This window comes from Dermochelys coriacea, chromosome 2 (genome assembly GCF_009764565.3).
Source record: "Dermochelys coriacea isolate rDerCor1 chromosome 2, rDerCor1.pri.v4, whole genome shotgun sequence".
NCBI lineage: Eukaryota > Metazoa > Chordata > Testudines > Dermochelyidae > Dermochelys > Dermochelys coriacea.
Genome location: NC_050069.1, coordinates 112330730 through 112348474, shown reverse-complemented (window position 1 = coordinate 112348474; position 17745 = coordinate 112330730). Strand labels below are relative to the sequence as shown.

The following is a 17745-nucleotide window of genomic DNA, read 5'->3' as shown; positions in this document are numbered from 1 at the left end:
TGGGAAAAATAAAATTCAGCGCCTGTGTAAACTGCAATGCCTGGTTGAAGTAGTTGTCTATGAGGTGCCACCTAGGTGTTGAATGTTGGCAGTAGAAGCACAAATGGAAAGCCATTTGACCAGGAGGTATGGCAGAATTATAGTACTGGATGTGACCGTCACAACCACAGTTTTTAATATCTGCTTTCTTGGAATGTCCATAGTGAGGGCGATGTGGTAGTCTGTGCTTCTGCATCATTTGTGCATGTATGGGGTTAGACCACTTTGCACAGCAGGGTTCAGATTCTGGGTTTGGGCAGATGGGCATCATATTTGGAGTTCTCTTGCTGGTGTGAGGCAGCGCAGCAGATTTGACAGCATGGGAGGATTAGTTAAAAACAACAAAGAGCCAATCTAAAGAGATTCTTTCTGCACCTGGAATCATGCCATAGCCATTTAATACTGGAGAATCTGCCCTCTGGCCATGGAGAGAATTTTTTAGGTCTCTTGATCATAATAGCTGTTCTGGGAACAGTTAATGGCTATTAAATTATAAGTTTTATTTCCTTTTTATAAGAATGTCATTGGTTTAAAAAAAAAAGTTATGAGCTGTGTGCCCTTTATTTGCTACTCCCCAAGAGGAAGACAGACATGAAGGAGGAAAATTTGGCGATAGTCAACTGCTGATAGAGTGAATTGCTTTTAGCAACATGGAAGAAATGTGTGAGTAGATTATGAGGTATTGTAAAATTATCCTTTTTGCCCCTGTGGGTCTCTTCAGAAATCAAACTCCAGGTAAATCCTGCCTTGCATTCCAGGAACTGCTGATTTACTTTGTTTATTCTCTCCCCCTCTTTCCTGTTCCCCATAATAGCTCTTCCTCCTAGCCAGTCAGGCAAATGTATTAACCTCCTCTAGGACTGTGTTGACCCTAGATGTTTTTTGGAAATCTTTCGCCATTGCAGCTACGCTGGGGTTGGGCGGACTACTGTAGACCGGCTGGTCACCCATGGTTTTTACACTGTTGTCTAGACCCGCTCTGATGCTTAAAATACTGGTGTTTGCTCCATGTCTATGGTAGGGATTCCTCCTACTGCTAATGGAGCTACACTGCTGGTAGTATAAGGGTGAGGGATTTCCCAAAGGAGTCAGTTGTATCTCTACTAAGAAGGGTTTTCTATAGCAGAGTTTTCAATAGCAGGGAATGGCTAACCTCTCTTGGAGGGGGGGAAAAAAAAGAACCTTTTGCCCATTTGATGTGTGTATCTCATGACTTATAAAATACATATTGCAGCGGAATCTCAATGCTTAGCTGCCAGATTTTAAAACATACTTTATGTGAATCTACTCATGTTGATGAAAACTACTGCCTCTGTGGTCAGAAATACTGAAAGCCATGTTGTCAGAAAAATGAAAATAAATTCAGATATTTGTTAAATTCAGATAATGCAAAGGGTCTCTGTTCAAATCCATTTTCCATGTTGTTTTGCTGGCTGGGATTAGAACCAGAAATACAAAATTCCAGGAGGGAAGCTGCTTTCACATTACTTCTTGCCAAACTGGAACTAGAAACACTGGAGGTTTCATGAGAAAGGGCTTTCTCCTGAGAGTTCCAGTCCAGTTGTTCAAACCAGTGTGGTTTTCTCAGTCTGAATTGCTTGGATAAACATCTCATCCTTCTAATGCTTAACTGACCCCCAAATATGAACCTGATGAAGGTGGTCCCTCACTTTTCCTTTGTGATCTTTACCTTTGTGCTCTATTTTATGCATGCCTTTCCAGGGCTGGATACTGAGCCTATCAACTCTGCTGTGTATCTTGGACTCAGTTCTACTCCCAACAGAGGCAATTGCAAAACTCCCTTTGACCTCAGTGGAAGCAAGACTGGATCCTTCCTCTCTACAGATTCAGCTGACAATTTATTTCAGGGCTGCTCCAAGGCTTAGATTACTGCCTCAAACTTCTGTATGCTGATGCCACATCACATCACCATGATGTGTAGATGTGCTGCACTTGCCTTCCATGGGCTCATGATGCAGATTTTTCAGTTAATATGAAAATGGCACTTCTCTTACTTCTGGCTAGACTGATGCAAATCATAGGCTGGAATTCCTTCTCCCACTGCCTCATCAGATGGTTGAATCAGGTCAATGTGCCTGTTTGTAGGAACAGGTAAAAAGAGTAGGTGAAAAGCAAGAACAAAGTACAACCCTATGTCCCTCTGTGTCAGACTTGGTGATTGTTGTGTTTTCTCAAATGAACTGTTTGGTTCTGAGAATACATTGTTTGCCTGTTTCTTCTGAGTGTTTATTTCTTTTCACAGGTGCTGATGTACTCTTGTTCTCTTCCTCCTCATCTTTCAGACTTCAGTAGGTCTATGAAGTCTGGGCTCAGCCAGGAAAACAATGTGTTGCTTAGTGGAAAATGTAAGTGGTACTATAGTGTTTTTTGGATGTAGCAAACATTCTTACACCTGCTGCATTCCACTATGCTGGCACATGAATGCACAAATGCAGTGTTTGGGTTCTGAGCAGGCAGGATGCTCTGCTTTAGGAACAGCTTAATGCATGTGTAAAATGAATGCTACTGAAACTTACTCAGAACACAGGTTTCAGAGTAGCAGCCGTGTTAGTCTGTATTCGCAAAAAGAAAAGGAGTACTTGTGGTACCTTAGAGCTCACAAAAGCTTATGCTCAAATAAATTTGTTAGTCTCTAAGGTGCCACAAGTACTCCTTTTCTTTTTACTCAGAACAGTCTCTGTCAGGCTCTGACCCTTACATACAACAAAGGTCAATGCAGCCACTGCATGCAAAGCTCTGAAAGATTTCTCCTTAGTGTTGAATTATAAATTCCTGTAAACCCAGTCTCTATACATTTCTGCCAGTCTCCTTCCATTCCTGTGTACCTAATGCAGGGTGAATACAATATTTTCTTTTGCCAGGACATTTGTAGTGCCATCGAGTATTAAAACGAAGAACTCCCCTGGAGGGCTCAGTAAAACTACTGCCTCAGAGGTGGTAATTGCTTTAAACTACTATGTCCTTGTGAATAGCACTCAAGCTATGACATTTCCTGCAAGCCAATGTCACATTCCCTGTTGACCCGCATGGTTTGCTCAAGAGATTTCTTCATTTGCAGTGGTTGTATCTTATTCTACTGCTGGTTTGTTGACTGTTGGTATCACTCAGACAGAAATATCAGTAGGGTCAGGAGAGATGGCTAATCAGGAAAGCTTACCCCTATTTACTACTTGTGTTTAGTGAGTCTTTAGGAGGAAAGTTTGAGTGGTAGCCGTGTTAATCTGTACCAGCAAAAACAAGGAGTCCTTGTGGCACAAATAAATTTGTTAGTCTCTAAGGTGCTACAAGGACTTCTAAATTTTTCAGGAGAAAAGGCATTTATATAGGTGGAGTGATTCAGAACAAAAATATAAATCCCATCAGCAAGGTCTTTATTTTAAAACACACAAATAAAATAGTTTAAAACATGAAATCAAAATAAATTATGTAAGCAAAAACAGGGAATATGCCTCCAGTTTGGGGTTCAGCTGAGCCCTATAACTGAGTATGGATCCTCCCCTCATCAAAAGCGTCTTCCTCCATCTCTTCTAAGTAGACACAGTAATGGCTCATCTATTGATCACCTGAGCAATGGGGAGAGGGAAGCTGAACTATAGTTAACCCTTTGTTCATCAGAGACCAGGCAACTCCCCGTGCCCTGTCAGTTATCTCTGCTTGCTTTTTTCATTTTCCAGTATAGAACCCTGGTTGAGCAGACAATTCTTATTCAACAAAGTACTACTTAACATGATTATTAGCTTGAAGCACGTGCTTAACTTCCATTAAAGTCAATGGGATTTAAGCATGTGCTTATAGTTAACTACATGATTAAGAACTGTGCTGAATATAGATATGGTCTTAAAGACCTGCTTAACTGGGGGCATAGTTCAGAAATTGAAGGGAATAAAGACTGAACTTCTTCATTTTTTCCTTCCAGATTTCATGAATATATATTATATGTATGCAAGACTGTTGATGATAAACAATTGAATTATAATTTTTATTTTTTTATTTTAAAGACATTTTAATGTTTCTCTCTCTACTTATCGTCTTTGGTGGTAATTAAAATAGTTAAATCTGAAGTGTTCTGTATAAAGCAGCTTCATCAGAGCTTCCTCATTCATTACAGTGGTCACTACTAGTTCTGTGTCAATAAGATGAGAAGGCAATTTGTGACTTATCCACCCCATGTCAGCTTGTCCTCAAAAAGAGTCATGAGATGTAAATGGCAAAGATGGTGACTGCGTGCAGCTGGAGCCCCAACACAGCCCATTTGATGTGAGCTATGTGTGGGATATTCAGCAGGAAAAGGTCAGAGAGATGAGGCCTCTTACAGAGCAATTGACAAAAGAGTGCACTTCTGATTGCAGCAGCCAACTCTGAGATAAAACTAAAGTGATAAAATCTCAATCTCATCCCAGTCAGCCGCATTGATCACTGAGAGTCACTTTTTGTTAGTTTCACCATGGCTTCTGCTTGTGTTTCTCTTTCCTTTTCTCTAAATTATAATGAGACCGAGGCAGGAACCCCTCTATGTGAAAACAGATATAACATAATATAAATTAAGTTCAGCTCATTTCGTATCAGAGCCATGTGATGTCAGCTTGTTTCAGTGCACATGAGTTTTAGCTGACACTATTGACTGGTTTGATTTGCGGACTTTAGATTCCTCAAGGTTGCTGCAAATTCTGGTTTATCTTGACTCCACTGAGGCAGTAGTTAAAGTGGATCAGATTAGAAAGGGGAACCACTAGCCAGCTTTAGTGCTTGCATACGAAATCAGTTATAGAAACACTGCTACTTTCATTAAAGTAGGGCTCTGGATGGGCTGCACTATTCATAGTGGAAGTACGTAATAATTACTCTGGTTTCCAAGATAACTGGTGTAACCAGATATGAGCACCTTTGCTGGAGCTATGTGTGGACACAAGTGATTACCTTGATTTTTATAGTATACAGATCTTGTTCAGCCTCCATTCTATCTGCAAGGGTTCTTCCGGTTTAAATCAATACTTCAAGTCCATTTTTCTTCCTCTTGAGATTTTAGCTGGCAATCTATTTCATAAAAAGTGCCAAATGGTAATATCATGCATTGCATGGTTAAAGGCTGGCCGATGTTGGCAGCAAAACCCAAAAGAAAAGGGAAATACCTTTCTTCTTCTTTCTGTTTCAGACTTTCTCTCTTTCAGGATTGCAGTACCCCATGTTTTAATGCACACCAGAATCCTGTTCCGTAAGATCTAGTGATGTTGCAGAAAAGTCCCCACTTTCTTGAAATGACAGCAATTCTATACACAATAAAAAAGGAAAGCAAATAAATGGGCACAGTGTGGAAAGTTTTTATAGAACTGCACAGGCTGCTAGCCCAGTTAGCTATGGCTGTAGTTGTCTGGCTAAAACCCTGCATCTCTTTGTAAATTGACCCGTTTCAGTGATTGATCATAGAAACATTTGGAAAAGAATAATAAAAAAAAGAGAATCTCAGACCAAAATAACAGATAATATGGAAGACACCCCCCCACAAAGGAAAGGCCTAACCCCAAACCCTGACTGACAAGAATCAAGAAAAAAAAGCCAAACTTTTTGTATTCTAAAAAGACTATATAGAATTGCCAAAGGGTGCTGTTTAAATCCAGGAGTAGCACTCACCAGAACAACAAAATACCTGCCCTCTCAAACGAGAGCCCAGAACATAACTAGTTACTAGGGAGAAAAAATGAATAAATAGGGTTGGGGGCACAGGTCATAGGATTAGAACAAAGATCCAAAGGGAACATCAAGTGGAGAATCCCAGGCAATGCTCACTGCTCTGAAAAGGAGTCCAAGGTATCAGTGGATGCCACGCAGAAGAACTCTGCCTGGATGCATGCATGGACAAAGGCGATCAGAAAAAGGTCCCTGCGTCAGCCTGTCCAGCTTCCTTCTCCTGGGCTTATGGATTGTCAGCCTTGGAGACTGAAGCTCCTTTATTTACAGAACACACAGACCCTGATTATAGTAGAGGGGGTAGCAGCAGCATACAAGGCTGAGACTGGTTTGCTGTTGAATAACTCATTTTCTTTATAGAAGTGCGGAAAATCTACACCACCAGGTAGTCAGCTGGTGCTCAGCATCTCTGAAAATCAGACCCATTGGCCCAGAGTTTTCAAAAATGGCCTCTTTTTGTTGTCTTAATTTTTGGGTGACCAGTCAGAGACTTACTGTCCCACTGAAAGTTTTGGCCTTAACTAGTCTGTGCTTTAGTCTTACCATTCGCAAAATGGCTTGATAAAGCGTTATACAGTACCGCCAAACTCAAGCATTTACAAACCATGAATCAGGCCCTGCAGAAATCATGGGTTGACTTAAAAATCCTGAGACTTTAAAAAATAATAAATGTTTGGTCTTATTTGCCTTCTATTTAGAACCTTTATGGGGATCACATTTTCCAGTTTCTCACTGCCTCCATGAGGATAAGAAACTTGTGTTTGGGATAATTTTTTAAATGAAAGCTGAAATTATTGTAATTTGACTCCAGAAATTAGGACTTTAAGAAAAACACCAAATATCATGAGACTCGTGATAAAATTGCAGGAGTTGGCAACACTGCTTTTACTCTCCTTTGTTGGAGAGTAGGAGGAAACAGTAGAGAGAGTTGATATTGAAGGAAGTGCCTAACTTAACTCTTTGTTTCCTAAGCTTTAAGGGTGTGCATCCAAGGGTAATAAATCCTAGCAACCTTAACTTACAGGAAACTAAGGTTCTTTTGGCTCTGCATTGTACTTGTATGAAGAGGACATGCAGTATTTAAGGCACAGGCAGTATACCAGACCATTTGAAGCAGAATATTAAGTATAAGGCCTTTGGAATGTTCCTTAGTGATCAGGGCCGGATTTATACCTTACGCACCCCTAGGCATAGTATCTTCAGCGCCTCACCCTCAGCCCCGCCTACAGCTGACCTTTGTGTTGCACACAGTTTTAGAGTGGTAAGGCGCCCCTAGAACACCAGTGCCCCTAGGCATGTGTCTACTGTGCCTAACTGGAAATCTGGCCTTGTTAGTGATAATCTACCATGTCTTCAGTGGCTCCACTTCACTCACCACTTAGTCAAGCACTTTCAAACCCATCCTTAGTAGCAAAGATGCCAGCAGGCCTCAAGAGTACATGGAGATATCTACCAACCCTTCAAAGCCTTTGCGGACTTGAAGGAGGGAGTTGCATTCTCAATTAACTATAGCAGGCACGCTTAAAAAGTTAGTTCAACTATAGAGCTATTACTGTAGCTAATGGAATCCCCTATTTAAAGGTTAAGGAATATCTCTGAAAGCTGTATTATCTCTAAAACCTGTCTTTTGTCACCTGCGACAAGGAGATTGTATGGTATATGAGAAGGCTGCTTCAAAAAACCTGCAATATGGGATGCTTTTGCCCCCCCATCTTCTCTTTTAGGGAAATAAATAATTGCATTCACTCAAGGGGCCAAATTCTTTTCTTTTCCTCCAGTGCAACCACAGCGCAACTGAGAGGAGAATGTGTCCCAGGAGAAATAACCCCTCTGCTTTGCCCTTCTCAAACCCAAAGTCTGTCTTTGTGCTCCAGATTTCCTGATTCAAAAAGGCATTTTTTGGTTTCCAGCTCTGGCTGTGTGAAGGGTCAGTGCGCTAATAGGATACTGCACTGGGAGAGGACAAGGCTTTGGAGGGCTCTTTAGAGATTTGATTGACCGTGTGAGGGAGATCAGCCGCAACCAAAAAGGAGGGAGACATTGGAAATGAGGGATTCTTTAAATCCTCCCACCCCATTGCTCCTAAACCCACTTCTGCCAGTTGTTGATAAACCTGGTCATTGCCTATGTAGATCCTAAAAAACCTGGATTTTAAAAAACAAGATCTATTTTTGTTTAGCCTCCCCTTGGTTTGTGTTGTTGAGTCAGGGTGTTTCCTGAGCATAACTTTATTGTAGGAGATGCTAGTAAATATATGCTTTATGCTTTGTTAATGAGGTACCAGAAAACAAGCTAGCATTTTGAATGAAGTTTTGATAATGACTCTTAGAATGCAAGTGGTTGATATGAGTTATAAGGAAAGACTATGGAATTTAACCCTACTGTGGGGTGTATTTAGAAAGGCTGGACAACTTCCTAAATTAACAGGATTTTGAAAACTGCTTCTTCCACATGGTGCCTAATCACAGGGGATATTGTACACCAACTTCAGAGCCCCTTTGATACTTGGGAATTGGGAAACTCTGACCACCAGTGCTAGGGTGAATGACATCAATGCTGTGGGAAACTAGAAGAGCTATTTTGGCTCTGGCATTGTAGCTCTATGTATGGCTGAAAGCTGTGAGACACTGGAGCCTCGATCCAAACAAACTTGCACATCTGTAAAATATATCAGTGATAGTTACATGACTTCAAGCAGGAAAGAACAAGTTCAGAAGTACATGGGCCATTATTTTTTTTTCCTCCAGCAAGTCTGATGTTGCCTGTGGTTGCTTAATACCACACTCCTGTGTAGGGGGAAGGGGCTTGGTCAAATCAGTTTCTTGTGTGAATTATTTTATTTTGTTTTTTTTAAATGTAAAGTGCTGTTCATTGGGAAATATCTTATTGGAGTTATACATGCAGAAAACAGTGATCAGCAGCCAGATGATAATGCTCAAAGAGACATCTTTTAAATGCTTTTAAAACTTGCATTTTATTTTAAAATATAGGTGCAGACATAGGATCTGTAAATAGTCTGTAATAATAATACTGTTACGGTGGGGATTGGGTGAAATTTCCTTGAAGCTGGTTGGTGTAACAGCCACTCTTCATTCAGGATAAATTGTAAAAAGCAATTAAGCTTCTTTATGGAATGAGATAGCTGAAACAATGGAAGTTACCACCCAAAACACAGGCCACATGAAACACTGGTCAGGAATCCAAGATATATTGGCAGAAGGATATCACTGTGGGGTGTGTAAAAACACTGGAGGTGCCGCCCTGAGAGAGCGAGTGTGAGATTTTGGGTAGAGTGCTGACTGAAAGAGGCTTGGAACAGAGAGGAGAGATACTGTCTTCTGCTGTTTGATTTCTACTGTGTTTGGGGACACAGGACTTTATGTACAGTCTTTGTAAATAAACAAGATTGCATCAAACAAATACCCAACTCCATCAACTTGTCCTCCAAATGGAAACAACCTGCTAGACCCCAAACATTGGCTAATTGCTCGAGTCAAAAAGGGGTCACAGTTCTGTAGAAAGCAGTGGGACTGGTGGGCTCAGGGCAGAGTGAAGAAGTGAATTCTAAGAAGTTTTGGAGATTACATACACTCCTGCCTGCCAATATGTCTCCTCCCTTCCCCCCACCCTCCAAAAAAAGTTTAGTATTAGAGATCGACAGCTGGCCCAAGTGAAGTCCTGCTGGATATTTGTTATTGTTGGGGAAATTTCCTTATGAATCATCTGTGCATTTTAATTAAAATAGAGTGTCATGATATATATCCAAAGCTAGTTTTGGAAAAGAGCATATCTATACAGGAACAAACTGGATTGGGGATTGAGAGCATTGCTTTGAACATGGACACATTATTCTCTGGAGTCTTTGTACAGTCCTAATCACTCCCTACTGAAATATTGCATACCTGCCACAACTAGATTGAAGCCCATTGAAACTAAGCAGCTTGACTGGAGTGCTTGCAAATTCTGCTAGTGAGGCTGGTCACCAATAGAGGTTATAAAGTCAGTCAGATTTTGGCAATCTTTATAAAGGCCACTGTCTTCCTGATGGACCTTTCAGATGTTTCCTAAAAAATATCCCGCATTATCAGAGGTAGTGCTGTCCACTGGACCTTGTCCACAACTCCTAAATAAAATACATCTGACATTTCTAAACCAAGTCAATATGGCTTTGCAAAAAGAGTTAGTCTTCAAAAATGAAATATTCTTCATTGCTCTTCTAGCTACATTGAGATTTGCCAAAAACGTAACGTATGCTTATGGAAGCAAATTACACACAAAATTTAAAATTGGGAAGGGGGAATATAAAAAAATTAGGTCAATAAATGTGTTGCCTTAACAAAATGTAGCCACTTCATGTTTAATGTATGTCCTTAAAGGGGCTTCCATTGTACCTTATTATGATTGCTGAAATATTTTGATAGAAAGCAAGGAGGAGATGCAAATAATAAGGGGGAAACTGTGTTACATGGTTTGCTGACCCAAGCCTCTAAGATAATTGGTGTGATTGTTTTCTATGACAGGGCCATTTTTTACTAGGAAAACTGATCTTATCTTTCCAATGTTTTCCTCTGTCTGACAGGTACAGTCCATTGGTTATGAAACATGCACAGCATCTGCTGACAAAATAAAAAGCTGTTTTGATGACCCATTGTGCAAAGAAAAATGAGAACTCTCTGCATGGCCCTGTAAAGCGTGTCTGCAGAGAAACAACATAAGAGGCTGGAATAATCAGTTCCATGCAAGTTTGTGCTATTAACAAGGAAGTAGTTGAATGCTAGTGCACTTCAGTTCACGTTTTCATGGGCACAGGAAGCAATAAAAGCTTGGTAGGGCTAGCATGTGAAGGAATAGTATAATCTTTGTCCATGTATACGAGCCTATGAGAAATAAAAAGATAAGAGAATATGCTAAACCAATATGTTCTTTTGCTTATGTATGGTTTTTATACTTTGGTGTTGCCACAGGGTAATGTTGGCAGTCAATCATAGCAGTTTATATAAATAGGATGTGAGTGCTATTTGATTGCTTGAATGAAAACATTTTTGCTCTTTTTTAGCAGCAACAAAAAAAATCCCTAAAAACACAAACCTGAGGGACTGAGCAGCTTTTACTTGATTTTTCTGGGCAGTTGGTGTGAAATATTGGCAGTAAAGAGCAAATTCAGAGAAATATACAGTACTGCAGCCTTTTCTTATTATTAATACTCGGTAGGCAGCCTACATTGTATAGTGTTTTTGAGATGGATTTGGAAGAGTGTGTACACATAGTATAAATTCTACAATTCTGGTTCCAGTTTTACAAGAAAACAAACTTATCCTCCTATATCTCTTTTGTTGTTTGTATCCATTCCAGAGTCTATTTTAGCTTATTTTCTCCTTCTCTAGTAGTTATGTCCTATCTGTGGGGGATTTGTCCCGCCATGTCATTTTCTTTGGCTGCCACCTTTTCAGTTTTAGCAATTTTTGTAATCACTTTATATCTCTCAATAGATTGTCCAGGGATAAATATGATTTACTCACCTTCAGACTGAGAGAATAAAATTGCCAAAGTCAGGGAGAGTAAGTATTGCAAAAAATTAAATAGCAGTAACCACATTTTATATTGAAAGGGAGGTTTTTTTAAAAAAATCCTAGGTTCAGAGTTTAATTACAGAGATGAGATTAATGGTTCACGTCTACAAAAAGGTGAGGGAATGTCATTCCCATGTGGGATGGGGAGGAATTCTATGAAGTGGAATGGCTGGTCAGAATAAGCGATGGTGGAGAGGTATATTGCAGCAGAAGTTCTGTTTCCTAAATACCATTCCTTTTTCATTTTAATATCTAGCCTTCTGTTTCCAGTGCCTTACACCATCACCTTTGATTTTCGATAATTAATAATATATAAAACCGATATCTGTAGAGCACATTTTATCCAAAAATTCCAAAGTGCATGTCAGACTTTCCAAAAAGGAGTTTTTTCCTTTATCACTGAAGTGCAGCCAACTCTCAGGTAAGGGATCAGAGCCTTTAGTCAATGCATAGCACTCATAATGAGGAACATTGTTTTGAAATATAACTGAAGGGGAAATTTAGGTCAGCAGAACGTAATTACCCGAGTAGGAACTGGGCCAAGTGAATGCTGGGACTGGCACCTGTACTCTCCTGCAAAAAGTATCTTGGCATCTTAAATATGAAATGGTCAAGACCACACTTCTACAGCTTATCTGAAAGACAGAAGTGCAGTATTCCCTAACACCATGCTGGGCCACTGGTTCAATATTGACTAAGGTCTAGTCTACACTGCAACGATAACACAAAACCCTGCGGGAGCAAGTCTCAGAGCCCTGGTCTACGGATGCAGGCTCATGCTATGAGGCTAAAAACAGCAGTGTAGAGGCTCCTGCTCGGACAGGAGCTTGAGCTCTGAGACTCCTCCCTGTCCCCCACTGGGTTTCAGAGCCTGGGGTACAGCCCAAGCAGGAACATCTCCCCTGCTATTGTTGGCGCTATAGAGTGAGCTTGAGTCTGTAGATCTGGGCCCTTGAGAATCACTGCCATGGTTTGGTTCTTTTAGTAGTGTAGACATATGACCAGCCATATGTCCTTCAGCATGGAGGTATCCTATCCTAAACAGACTCTGGGCCTGATTGTGTGGGAGATCCAACAAGATCATTGCTTGACACTTTGGGGTAAGAGGACTCTATTCTTTTGGTGTCAGGAGAGTCCCTGAAGAATAAATTCTTCTGATCCACCTTGCAGGACCAGCGCAGACTGCTTGTGAAGCTTCACAGCCAAGAACTCTGTGCACCCTCCAGTTCTACAGGTGTGGAAATGCTGTGCAGATGAGGTACAGGCAGTGGTGTCTAACCCTTTTCAGAGCTGGACCAAATGCACAATGTTTAAAATGTTGGTAGCCATCTTTTGTCCTGTCTACACGAGCTCTAGCCCATTACAGGTGAAGGTTATTTCTTAGGAAAAAAGCCTAACATACGTAGGTTTCCTTCCTTTTGTACAGCTACTTTGACTTTTATACAGTGCCTCTCATCTGAGAACCGAAAAGCCTGAGGAATATGGACTAACACCTGCTGTTTTGAGGTAGGGAAGTGTTATACAGGTGGAGAAACTGGCACAGGTTGGTTAAGGGATGTATCTGAGATCAAGTGGAGTCAGTTCCAGACCTCGGAGTATGTCAGAAACTCCACTAGGAACTTCACTGTTGCACCTGATTTTGTGTGGAAGGTGTTAAGATTCGACAGTGGTAAAACCCTGAGAAGAGATCCTGAAATGGAATTCTGACTCCAAATTCCCCTGCTCTAACTCTTAGTACCTACTTTATCTGAGAAGTGATGATGATTCATTTCCCCTCTAAATATACTCCCCCACAATGAAGTTTGTCCTAATAAGCATTATTCTTTGGAGCAGAAGTATTATTAATGAAGCTAACCACAGTATGGAGTAGTTCACAAATATCAGTGCTCCGAGAGCTGACACCTCCCTTCAGATTTACTGTCCACTGTCAGTACGAAGTAGCAGATGCTTTTAACCATTGCACAGTTTTTGGTATTATCACAATTAGGTGTGGGGAGTTAAAGCTCAGAGCTCTCAACTAGAGAGGCGGAGAGACCAAAACTCCCACTAATTTCAATGAGAGATGAGGACTCTGCACTTCATAGGATTGAGCCTTTACTATATTAAAAGTCAATAATTCTTATTTTAACTCTATATACCAATATAATTGTAATTTCTGATATAGATAATTGTAGCGGGGTGGTCACCCGCTCCTGCCCTGAAGGGCTTAAAAGAGCCCTTGGAGAGGGCTGGGGCAGGGGAAAAGCTGGGCTGATTGGGAGGCAGTCTCAGCTGTGGCCATGCCCCAAACAGACCCAGCGGGCCCTATAAAAGCCAGTGAGGCCAGGAGCAGGGGGACTCTCTCTCTCTCTCGCTTGTTGAGAGGGAGGGACCTGGCTGCTGGGAGCATACCAAGGTACCTGAGGTGGAGCAGGGCTGGGGGAAGGCCAGAGGAGCTGGGGAGCTCTGGCCTGGAAACCCCCTAGGCTGCAGGCCTAGTGGAAGGCCAAATTGGTACTGGGGTTGCAGAGTGAGCAGGTCCAAACTCCCCTTGCCTATGATGAGTGGCGCTTACACTGCAGTTGGTCCCAGGGAACAGGGGCTAGGTGATGACTGGCAGTGGCCATAGACTGAGGTGAGGCGAGGTGGGGGTAGAGGGTAGGGGGCTCCCTGGGGAGGGGAGACCAGATCTGTGTGGAGTACTGCAGGTGGCAGCACCCCAGCGTGAAAGGGGTACACCAGGGTCCAGGAGGGTCTTGGGGGCCCAGCAGCAAGTGGGACACTGGCCTGCAGAGGGCACTCCGGAGGCTGGAATGCTAATTCCCTGGACGACCAACAGGAGGCGCCACAGGGGTGAGTCCCACACCGCTACAATAATGTACGACACAGCACTAGTTTGGGTGAGATGGAGGTAAATTTAAATACATAATGGACATCTTTGAAAATGGAAGAGATGGAGAGTGCTAATTATTGCTAAACCTGAGTTTAAAAAATACAGCTCTGTTTGTGTTTTTAATAACTTTGACAGATCAAGGAGCGTGTGTGTGTGTGTGTGGGGGGGGGGATAATGCCCTGAACTAGCACCTGTTTGTAATGCAGTAAGAATGTATAGCTTTTGATGCATTACTCCTAGCTTATCAAACGGCTGGATATTGCTGCTCAACCTATGTAATGCCTCATTTACTAGCATTTGATTATGAAGTCAGTCGTTAAAAAATGGATGGTGAAGATTAGGTTCACAGTTAAGAGAGTATGTTTATCAACAGGGTTAGATGTAAATACTGTATATGAATAGCTTTCAATATAGTCATTTGAACAGGTTCTTTTGACTGAGATGAATTGCTTTCTATTGCATTTTTGCTTTACTCGTGTGTTCATGTACCTCCTATAAAAACAATAAAATGTTAATAACATCTACTTTTCTATAAGGCATGTTATGGCTAGTTGTGTCGTGTTATCAGTAATGCTGTGCAATTTAATTTGAGACTTTAAAAAAAAAGTATTTAGAGTCTTAGAGAAACTGGTAGTCCAGTCCATGGTGTCTTGTGGGGTTATGCGTCTGCCCCATCAATTTGTCAAATACAAATATATTTTCTTTTTTCATTTAGATCTATTTCTCTGACAGTTAACACACAAAGATTTTGTTGCTGGGCACTGAACCCTTTCATCAAACAGCATAGATGCCTGGACAGAGAAGATTTCAAAGAACAAATGCTTGTGTTTGGGAATTTGGATGAATCTCAAGCTTGTGGTTCTGCAACAAGGGCATAGGAATAGCCAACCCAGAAAAGGTCAGTGGGCCAACTTGTCTGTTGTCCTCTCTGAGCACATCAGTAGAAAGTGTAAAACTCTGCAATTAGGTATGGATGAATGGTTTAAATAAAATAAGAACTGACCGGGTCCTTCACTCCAAACTCAGATTGAATCAGACATTTTTGAGGATTGAAGAACTTTGGCTAACTTTTCAAAAATTAGTTTTTGTTTGCCTGTGTAGTACTTTGTTTTAGCCAGGGACAAGACACAGAAGCTGTGGTTGTGGAAGTTGAGGCTTATGCTGAGCTCTTTGGTATGAAAATTTCATGAGATTAACTGTCTCACAAGATTTCTAGTATTTTTTGAGCCAATTCAGAAATCCCTTAGCTGACCTTCGACACAGTATTTTGTCAACTGCGGTACTAGTACTAATAAATAATAGTTTGAAAACAGGTGTGAGAATACTGCATGAGAGGCTACATAAAGTACTTTGAGCCTGGTCAGATGCCTGATCTCATGAGATTTCTAGCCCAATTTCCAGACCAAAGAGCCAGACTAACAAGATTAGAAACACTTAATGCAACTGTAGTTGCCTCTTAAATGCCATTTTGCTTTCATTTGAGAACATTGTTTTCCTTTTGTCTGCATTAGCACTAGGCAGGAATTGGGTACTATAGAAAGGATATTTCATGACTCTGCAGCGGATTGCATCATTCTGTTGGACACTTCTACAATGAGCTGTGATTGGCGGTGGGGAAGGGTGAAGGGACTCTTGAACACTGATTGACATCCTCTGCATGGATTGATACAAAGCTACATACTTCATCCTCACTCAGAAACGGGTAATGGGTACGCTATTGACTTTATAGATTCATAGATACTAAGGTCAGAAGGGACCATTCTGATCATCTAGTCCGGCCTCCTGCACAGCGCAGGCCACAGAATCTCACCCACCCACTCCTACGAAAAACCTCACCTATGTCTGACTTTCAAGCTCAATATTCCCCCGCCCCAAAAAAACTTCTATTATAAGAAAGGTGCCATGACCACCGCTACACATAGGACTTAAATTATGCAGGAGGGACACCATGATACAAAGCTGAGAGGTATTGCCAATTCAGAGAAGGATCGGGATATTATACAGGAGGATCTGGATGCCCTTGTAAACTGGAGTAATAGTAAGAGGATGAAATTTAATAGTGAGAAGTGTAAGGTTATGCATTTAGGGATTAATAACAAGAATTTTAGTTATAAGTTGGGGATGCATCAATTAGAAGTAATGGAAGAGGAGAAGGACCTTGGAGTATTGGTTGATCATAGGATGACTATGAGCTGCCAATGTGATATGGCTGTGAAAAAAGCTAATGTGGTTTTGGGATGCATCAGGAAAGGCATTTCCAGTAGGGATAAGGAGGTTTTAGTACCATTATACAAGGCACTGGTGAGACCTCATCTAGAATACTGTGTGCAGTTCTGGTCTCCCATGTTTAAAAAGGATGAATTCAAACTGGAGCAGGTACAGAGAAGGGCTACTAGGATGATCCGAGGAATGGAAAACTTGTCTTATGAAAGGAGATTTAAGGAGCTTGGCTTGTTTAGCCTAACTAAAGAAGGTAGAGGGGAGATATGATTGCTCTCTATAAATATATCAGAGGAATAAATACCGGAGAGGGAGAGGAATTATTTAAGCTCAGCACCAATGTGGACACAAGAACAAATGGGTATAAACTGGCCACCAGGAAGTTTAGACTTGAAATCAGACGAAGGTTTCTAACCATCAGAGGAGTGAAGTTTTGGAATAGCCTTCCAAGGGAAGCAGTGGGGGCAAAAGATCTATCTGGTTTTAAGATTCTACTTGATAAGTTTATGGAGGAGATGGTATGATGGGATAATGGGATTTTGGTAAGTAATTGATCTTTAAATATTCAGGGTAAATAGGCCTAATCCCCTGAGATGGGATATTAGATGGATGGGATCTGAGTTACCCAGGAAAGAATTTTCTGTAGTATCTGGCTGGTGAATCTTGCCCATATGCTCAGGGTTTAGCTGATTGCCATATTTGGGGTCGGGAAGGAATTTTCCTCCAGGGCAGATTGGAGAGGCCCTGGAGGTTTTTCGCCTTCCTCTGTAGCATGGGGCACGGGTCACTTGAGGGAGGCTTCTCTGCTCCTTGAAGTCTTTAAACCATGATTTAAGGACTTCAATAGCTCAGACATAGGTGAGGTTTTTCATAGGAGTGGGTGGGTGAGATTCTGTGGCCTGCGCCGTGCAGGAGGTCGGACTAGATGATCAGAATGGTCCCTTCTGACCTTAGTATCTATGAATCTATGTTGGTGTGGCAGAGAGTCAGGATTTTTGTGGCTGTGCCTCTTCATTGTCTCTCTCCCATTCAGTCCAGTCAGTACTGTATTCCTGGAGCAATTTATTTTGTTATTCCAGGATCTGCCATATTTTGCTGGGTGAACTCGTGCAAGTCACTTGACTGCTCTGTGCCTTGGTTTCCCCGTCTGTAAAACAGGGACCTTTGTAAAGGGCTTTGAAACATAGGCATGAAAAGTGCTGTGTAAGTGCTCAGTATGATGACTATTACATGTGGCCCCAAAATTACAATTTTCATTGTGCTACAGATTTCTGAATTTAAAACAAGCAACTGCACTTTAACCACTATCAGTAGAAAACTAGTGGTTTTGGCAGATGG

At 41.4% G+C, this 17745-nt stretch overlaps 1 long non-coding RNA gene across 2 annotated transcripts in view; it reads left to right on the top strand.

Moving 5' to 3' along the window:
* The window catches only part of LOC119851676, an 80447-nt gene that overhangs the window by 29278 nt on the left and 33424 nt on the right, over nt 1-17745 (top strand). The window contains exons 3-5 of one of the 2 annotated variants that reach the window (XR_005291327.2): nt 2303-2405; nt 12486-12573; nt 14903-15085. This is a non-coding gene — a long non-coding RNA (uncharacterized LOC119851676). Of the gene's footprint in view, nt 1-2302; nt 2406-10324; nt 11061-12485; nt 12574-14902; nt 15086-17745 lie in introns of those variants that run through there. The other variant, XR_006278998.1, reaches the window with a different exon arrangement.